Source organism: Dreissena polymorpha, chromosome 7 (genome assembly GCF_020536995.1).
Source record: "Dreissena polymorpha isolate Duluth1 chromosome 7, UMN_Dpol_1.0, whole genome shotgun sequence".
Taxonomy (NCBI): domain Eukaryota; kingdom Metazoa; phylum Mollusca; class Bivalvia; order Myida; family Dreissenidae; genus Dreissena; species Dreissena polymorpha.
Genome location: NC_068361.1, coordinates 73511314 through 73520311, shown reverse-complemented (window position 1 = coordinate 73520311; position 8998 = coordinate 73511314). Strand labels below are relative to the sequence as shown.

Sequence of the window (8998 nt, the reverse complement as noted above, 5' to 3'; positions counted from 1 at the left end):
CAAAAAATTGAAAATTTGCTTATATAAGGCCTATTTTGTGAAAACTTTAAAAGTTTTCTTGTCCATAACCATTAGGCCTAGGGCTACCAAATTTGGTATGTAGTGACATCTAATAGTCCTCTACCAAGTTTGTTCAAATTATGCCCCTGGGGTCAAATTTGACCCCGCCCTGGGGGGTCAAAAATCGAAAATTTGCTTATATTAGTCCTATTTTGTGCAAACTTTTAAAATCTTCTAGTCCATAACCGTATGGCATAGGGCTACCAAATTTGGTATGTAATGACATCTTATAGTCCTCTACCAAGTTTGTTCAAATTAAGCCCCTGGGATCAAATTTGACCGTTCCCCAGGGGTCACAAAATTGAACATATGCTTATATTGGGCCCATTTTGTGCAAACTATAAAAATCTTCATGTCTATAACCATTGGGCCTATTTCTATCAAATTTGGTAGGTAGTGACATCTAATAGTTTACTACTTAGTTTTTATTCAAATTATGCCCCAAAAAATCATCTTGTTCTTAATTATAGAGCCTGGGGCTACTAAATTTGGTATGTTGTGATATCTAATAGTTCTCTACTAAATTTGTTCAAATTATTCCCCAGGGCTCAAATTTGACCCTGTCCCGGGAGGTCACAAAACTGAACATATGACGTTTACCAGGGGAGATTACTGCGGCCGTGTGGCTGTGACCAACAACAACAACAACATCTTGTAAACATGAGATAAAACCCTGTCATTTAGTGCCATTTTAGATCAGATGGTGACTGCTTAAAAAGGAATTGAAGTAAGACATGTGTTCTGAATGTTTTTCTTATAAACTGAAAAAAGTCGGGATTTATTTAAATATGTCGAAAGTGACCATATATCCCGATAAAAAAATTTCGGATGACATGTTTATTTAATGTCTTTTTTGTAGTGTTTAAACCAGTTTAATAATATCTTATTGATTTTAAAACACAACTTCCATGAACATAATTATTTCCATAAAAGTCAATATATGATACTGCATTGTAAACTCAAACTTTGTATCCTAGAGAAGGTGTTGGAATTAATGAAGTGCAATGTTCTTAACTGTCTATATGCTGCTTTTAAATAACTAATGATTCATTGTTCCATTTGTGAATTGTGACTCATGAATTGTGGAGATATGATTGTCAATTGCTCAACGATCCATATAAATTTCTGATCATTTTATAATTTTCTTAATATAAGTTATGAATTGATCTTAGAAGTCATATGTATTACTTAATTAAATACATTTATAAATATAAGAAATAATCTTTAGATTATCATAATATTCTCAGGCCTGTTGGTCTAAGGGATGTGTGGGTTGTTAATTATATGTATGCCCCTCTTCGAAGAAGAGGGTGTTTATTGTTTTGCACATGTCGGTCCGTCCGTCATCCGTATGTCCGTCCACCAGATGGTTTCTGGATGATAACTCAAGAACGCTTAGGCCTAGGATCATGACATTTCAAAGGTACATTGATCATGACTCGCAGATGACCCCTGCTGATTTTGAAGTCACTAGGTCAAAGGTCAAGGTCACGGTGACCCGAAATAGTAAAATGTTTTCCGGATGATAACTCAAGAACGCTTATGCCTATGATCATGAAACTTGACATGTACATTGATCATGACTCGCAGATTACCCCTATAGATTTTCAGGTCACTAGGTCAAAGGTCAAGGTCACGGTGACCGGAAATAGTAAAATGGTTTCCGGATGATAACTCAAGAACGTTTTATGCCTAGGATCATGAAACTTCATAGTTGCATTTATCATGATTCGCAGATGACCCCTATTGATTTTGAGGTCACAAGGTCAAGGTCACTGTGACCCGAAATAGTAAAATGTTTTCTGGATGATAACTCAAGAACGCTTATTCCTAGGATCATGAAACTTCATAGGTACGTGGATCATGACTCGCAGATTACCCCTATTGATTTTCAGGTCACTAGGTCAAAGGTCACGGTAACTCAACTTAGTATAACTCAAGAACGCTTACGCCTAGGATCATGAAACTTCATAGGTACATCTATCATGACTTGCAGATGACCCCTATTGACTTTCAGGTCACTAGGTCAAAGGTCAAGGTCACGGTGACTTCACACAGTAAAATGGTTTCCGGATGATAACTAAAGAAAACTTACGCCTAGGATCATGAAACTTCATAGTACATTAATCATGACTCACAGATGGACCCCTATTGATTTTCAGGTCACTAGGTCAAAGGTCAAGGTCACAGTGCCAAAAACATATTCACTCAGTGGCTGCCACTACAGCTGACAGCCCATATGGGGGGGCATGCATGTTTTACAAACAGCCCTTGTTTGAGATGATTCTTTACAAAGAAAGATGCTTGTATTGTATTTGTTATAAATGTGTGAAAGGCTCTAAGAAGGAACCAAAGATTATTAACCCATTTACCAAACACCAACAGGATTTTACGGGTTTATAGCTGACGACTTTATAAAAAATTATGATAAAATGAGAAATTGCTCAAGATGAGCGATTTCTCCTTTTATCACAATTATTTTTACCCTACCTGATTATTTCCTTAATATTCCATTACAATTTAATTGTCGTCTGCAACCTTTTTCAAATTGGGAAAGTCCAAAATGTGTCGTTTGGTAAAGGGTTAAGGCATTTTGATTCCTACGGGTCTTGTGAATCTGTTTCAAATCAAATGCGTATATTTGATCTTCAGCATCTAAAAATATGTGAAATAGAAAGAACGACAATATCTTTTGGAGAGATAAATGTACCTACGTTATAAGCAATGGGACTGTGCTTCAAGGAACAATTTCCGGGCTTTTGAGTCTGTTTAGTTAACACGGTAGTAACTGTTTCCATATATAAAAAGGCTCATCTTCCAACTTTAAGCGCCCAGTGGGACGAGGGGTAGACAGAGAAAGTCACATGTTTGAGTACATTTCAAACCATGCGCATTGCGCGTTTTTTTTCGCATAAAAAAACAGTGGAGCGATACAGGGCCATCATGGCCCTCTTGTTACTTAATGTATCATGAGCAACAGCTATGACACAATATATGACCCGCGAAAATGGGTCTTATGCCACATGAGGACAGCGTTGCTCCAACTATATATCTAAGAACGCTCTAAGTTCGCGGTAACGTAATTGTAATGGTGTCTGTCTAGCAATCATGTGGTCCCGGGCTTGATCCTAACGGGTTTCAAGGAGCCATCTTAAGATCTCTTAATACATCAAGGACCATTTCCGACAATTGTCTGTCGATAAGCCAAAAGCTTTTGATGCATCGAGATAAAGTTATAGTTTTTAAATCATCCTTCCACGCAAATATAGTTAACATATTTTGAAAAGAATTAGACCAGTATACTGGTATTTACGAAAGGACGTGTTATGCACTAAACTTAACGCTGATCGATATATCCTGAGTGTTCTCCGTCCTATTTCATCATTTATATTCATTATACGCAAGGTACTGTTGATATTTCATGTTGCGAAGGATCACCATGTGTAACAACTTTATTTGTATATAATATGTAATTGAAGTTTATTATATTTTCGTGCAATTGAGCTTACCTAAATATGTGTAGTATATAGCAGGTGATGCTTAGGATTAAATAACGACTTGTCCCAAAAATATGTTACAAAGCAATAGAGTTGAAACCTGCTTTCATGTTTGGTTACCTCTGACCCCATTAAAATATTTTTGAAAATAATAGACACGCATCTACATTTTTAGGCAAATAACTTGCTTTATGAAGTTGTATCGTTTTTGATACTTTAAACATTGTATACAATACAAGTATTAACATTAAAATTAACAGATTTAATATAAGTGTCATCTTCAATAGTATCATTATGGGGTTTAGTAAGTTTGTATTAACTCTAATTCATATTTATTATAATTTTAATAACTTACAGTTACAGAAAGAAGTGTTAAGCCATTATATTGCGTCAAACAAAATATTTTTAGAAATAAAACCGCGTCGGGAAAATAAAATAATCTTGGATTGTGTTATACTTTACATTATACATGCGCAAATTCTGTGTATTATAAGAGAACGCAAAATCTATGCATTATAAGAGAAATTATATTAGTGTTACCAATTGTACTAAGGTCAGGTAAGTCATCATCATCATCATCATCACCATCGTCATCATCATCATCATCATCATCATCATCATCATCATCATCATCATCATCATCATCATCATCATCATCACATCATCATCATCATCATCATCATCATCATCATCATCATCATCATCATCATCATCATCATCATCATCATCATCATCATCATCATCATCATCATCATCATCATCATCATCATCATCATCATCATCATCATCATCATCATCATCATCATCATCATCATCATCATCATCATCATCATCATCATCAACAACATCGTCATGATCATTATCATGATCATCGTCATCATCATCAGCAGCAGCATCACCAATATTCATCATCATCATCAGCATCATCATCATTATCAATCCCGGGGGAAATGAGGGACGACGGTACAAAAATCCTCCTCGCGTCAGGTCTGTTGTGTGCTGCTGAGAGTAATTCATCCTTTTATGGGAAAGGATGTCCACTCTTTTACATTATCAATTCTTTTTTTCTGACGGCCTCGACATTGACCTCCCTCTAGCGTGTCCTGGAAAACAGTCTTGCACAGAGACTTGTGTCTGTTGACGTGTCCAAGCCAAGCCAGCTTTCATCGTTAGACGGTCGCCAGTAGGGATTCTTGTGGACCTACAAGTGATGCAGTCATGTTCCGGCGTATTCGTTGGTCTTGTGCTACGTATAGGAAATGCGGAGCAGTCTTCAGAGACATTTTTGTTCAAATGCCTGTACCCTGCGTTCTGTGTCCGCTCGAAGCGTCCATGTCTCGCAGCCGTGGAGAAGGATTGAAGCTACGATGGACTTGAAGTGCCTGTACGTGGTGGGGAAGCTGATGGAAATGCTTGTCCACAACCTGCTCAGTCTGGCAATCGCTGCGGTCGCCATGGAAATTCGTATGACTAAGTCAGTGAAAATGATTCAGTTAAAAAACTTCTTTTTCTTTCAAGTTCCCAAAAGCGTTTGTTGCACTTAATTGCATATTACTCTATTTACCCACATTGTAATTTGCAAATTAAATTAAACTGTTCACCTTATTATTTTGTTTTTCGTGACCATAATACTAGTAAATGTGTTTTGTTTATTATTAAATATGGTTGAGTGTTTTATTTTACCCCATTGTTTTATTTTTCGTTGTTTTCCGAATTGTGTGTTAAGATAGGTGATTATTTTGTATAGATGATATACCGACATGTTAAATTTATACATGTAAAGAAACTTGTGAATATTGAATGCATTCAAAACCACAATGCGGTCCTAATTTATAACATTTTTTGTAGTTACATTTGTTTTGTTAAGGAACATTGAACCCGATTTTTGTAAACATCGGAATTACTGTTAGTCAATGAAAAGTGAACAATACAAGTCTACTGTACTTCTGTTTTGTTTTGATTCAATATTACTATACTTGTATAATATATATTTACATGCACCCATCGTTTATCGAGTTGCGGATTTCCAATTAGTGGAGAAGAATTGAATCAATGATGATATAAACTTTCAATGTCAAAAGTTTTTATTCTTTATCTATTAGCTATATGTATATCTCAGAAACCTAAACACATATTGCATTTCATCAGCATACTCGAATTATCAAGTCAGAACACCGTACTGTATATTCACCTCTGTTCGTAAACTATACTGCGTTTACTTTCGAAAATAAAAAAAAGAGTGAATGGCGGGATAAATACAATATCGGGTAAATGTCAGCACATATAAGTTTACTTTCTCGGCACGAAAACTCAAAGCGACAATGCTTCTGCTTTATGTTCTCTACGTGTAGCTAAATAAGCGTATATATATCTAGTATTTTCTATACGCATGATATCATAAACAATCGGTAGTGAATTAAAATGCAATGAATTTTTGATAAGTTACTGTATTTTCATACTCGTAATCTGCGTTAAGATAATAACATGACAATAATTATAATTAAATCCAAGTAAAATCACAAATAAGCACAAAACACCGATTTATAAAAAAAGAAATAAATTAAAAACTTACCCAAACCTTATATCACATTGTTAAATGCAATTTATTTTGTATTATATTTATAGATGAATGATGCCGAATCTGGCACTTTGTTCACCACATTAAACATATTGTTGTTCAATTCATTTTATCAAAGTTACTTGGTAATTTTTGTTCTTATATTTTTCAATATTATGCGAAAGTCATTATCCAGACACGTTTTCTATAAGTGGTGTCTGATATACATTGTATTCCATGTGATCAGGGCAATGGAAAATACGACTCCGTTAGGGATACTGTGTGTCTAATTGGTCTTTTAACTTTAATATTTATCATGACCTATAACCTAGAACGAAGTATCTGGTCAAGCGCAAGACTTATCTGGTCTCGTCATAGTTTTCATTTCTGCAAGGAAACTATAACTTATTTTAAAAGAAATCCACAGACCACCATGGAAATATGTACGCCCTCCAGCGAGGAACTCTATTTACAAATTACACTTTTACGGAAAGTAGTATACCTCTGAAAATAAACTTCCGTTGAATTACGTCAGAACAAAAATGGAAGATGTTAAATATAATAATAATATGTTGTAGTCTTTTACGGAAGAGTATAAAAACATTAAACAATTCCGTCTTCTATACCTTAAAAATGGCATACCATACAAATGTTCTAGTATCCATTTTTTTATATCAAAGAAAATCCATTTTAAAGTTACGTAAAATATTTATAGTGAAAAATGTTAACATGTAATATAAATGTCATCATTAATAATATGATTATGGAGTTCAGTAGTTTTGAATTTACTCTAATGATTATGTTTATATTAATAGTAGTAGTAGTAGTAGTAGTAATAATAATAATAATAATAATAATAATTATTATTATTATTATTATTATTATTATTATTTGTATTATTATAAAATAATTGTAATGATAATAATATTTATTATAATTATAATAATACTAATACTAATTATTATTATTATTTTATTATTATAATATTTATTGTTTTTATTATTATTATTATTAAAAAACGAAAATAATTATAGGATTTAGGGTAAATTCAAAATTACGGAACTCCATAATAATAATAATAATAATAATATTATTATTATTATTATCATAATCATCATCATTATTACAAGTTTGCTTATTTTATTTAACTTTTCGATGATAAATTAACATGTTAACAGTGTGAGATAATTTAATTTTATTATATTATTATATTCCAGCAACCAGAAAGTAGTTAATATTATAGCAATATTACTTATTTGATTCAATCAAAAATATCGTACGGAACTTAAATGTAGCAAAAGTAATTTGTTCAGAAATATAATAATTATTTGAATTTAGTCCTGAAGTTGTTGGTCTTTATATAGCATATATACAAACACCCTGCAACAAGGTTTTATATCGTCGCCACATAAGTAGGTCTTGTATCGACACCCCGCTATACAGGGAATGTCAGTATATATATATATATATATATATATATATATATATATATATATATATATATATATATATATATATATATATATATATATATATATATATATATATATATATATATATATATATATATATAGATAGATATATATATATAGATATAATATATATACTCATGCGCACCAACATTTTAAATTGAATTTAGGTTATAAACTTTAGGTTATACCCAATAAAATACAGTAGTTCAAGTAATAGGGAAAAATGCAATATATGAGCGCTAATACATTTTTACTACAAATAATGGGAGGCCGACATTGCACCGACATGAATGTATAACATTGTAGAAATTGTTATTTTAAAATACAAATGTTTAGTTCCGTAGGTGGCTACGAAGATGCAAACAGCTTTTCACAAGCAACAAAAAAAAACGATGTCAGAACTTGTTAAAGCTTAAGAAAAAAAACAAGGACTTAAAAGGTAGGCGTGTACACACATATAGGATTCACACACATGGCTTTAATTCATCACGATCTGAGCAGAACAGAACGAGCTGTTAAAGGTATGGTTTCTAAATGTGGGCAAATATTTTCGGCTTTGTCAATGTAGCAAAATTGTCTTTTGGAAGACGAAAACATTTCATCACAATAACCAGAGAGACAATTAAACATGTTGTCACGTAGTTTCACAATGGAACAGCTAGAGTCATGCTCAGAAAATACAAAATGCTGTAAATATTTTTTCTTCTTTGTTGGAAGTTGACAAACCAACTGATTAATTTTTCTGCGTTAGCTTTCTTTTTTAGTACACATTTATTTTCCGAATGTACAGACATTTTGAATAATCAAATGCACGAAAGGTTTGACCATTTCTTCAAAGAGACGCATATAGCAACATTTGACGTTAGAGACATCAACAGTGGCCAGTTTTTGAGCAGGAATGTTTATTGTAGCTAAACGAAATAATGTCGAGTATATGTTACAGGAACACGAATGTTCATTTGTATTTGAAAATGATAGATGAATATAAGAATCTTTTTGGCAAAGGCCAGTTGATAAGCTTACATCATAAATTGCAAATATGTTTATGATACTTGATGAATGGCACCAAATGACATCACCATTTGTTATCAATTCAAACTTAAATTGTTCATAAGCCGATTCATTTTCAATGTTGGATTCTTGAGAGTCAAAAGACCTTACTCTAACGTCTAAATCTGCCAGCGTTAACCTTCTTCTCACTTCTCTTCAAGATCGTTTCTCTGATGGGGGCTGGTCGAAATCTACTGAATCAGATGACACTGGAGGAGAAGTTCTTACAGTGGAGTATGATGGTAGGGTTTCCATGTGTTTAAGCTTTATGCAACAATTAAACACTCCAGATAGGTAACTGTTATGGAAGTAATACCGAATTTGATTTCGTGCTGAGACTGGTTTGTAGTTTTTGACACATA

The 8998-nt window shown here is 33.1% G+C and overlaps 1 long non-coding RNA gene across 1 annotated transcript; it reads left to right on the top strand.

Annotated features, from left to right (window-relative positions):
- The first annotated feature begins 607 nt into the window (after positions 1-607).
- On the top strand, positions 608-5500 carry LOC127838708 (uncharacterized). Its single transcript, XR_008029919.1, has 2 exons — positions 608-787; positions 4655-5500. It is a non-coding gene; the product is annotated as an uncharacterized LOC127838708 (long non-coding RNA).
- Positions 5501-8998: the final 3498 nt, after the last annotated feature.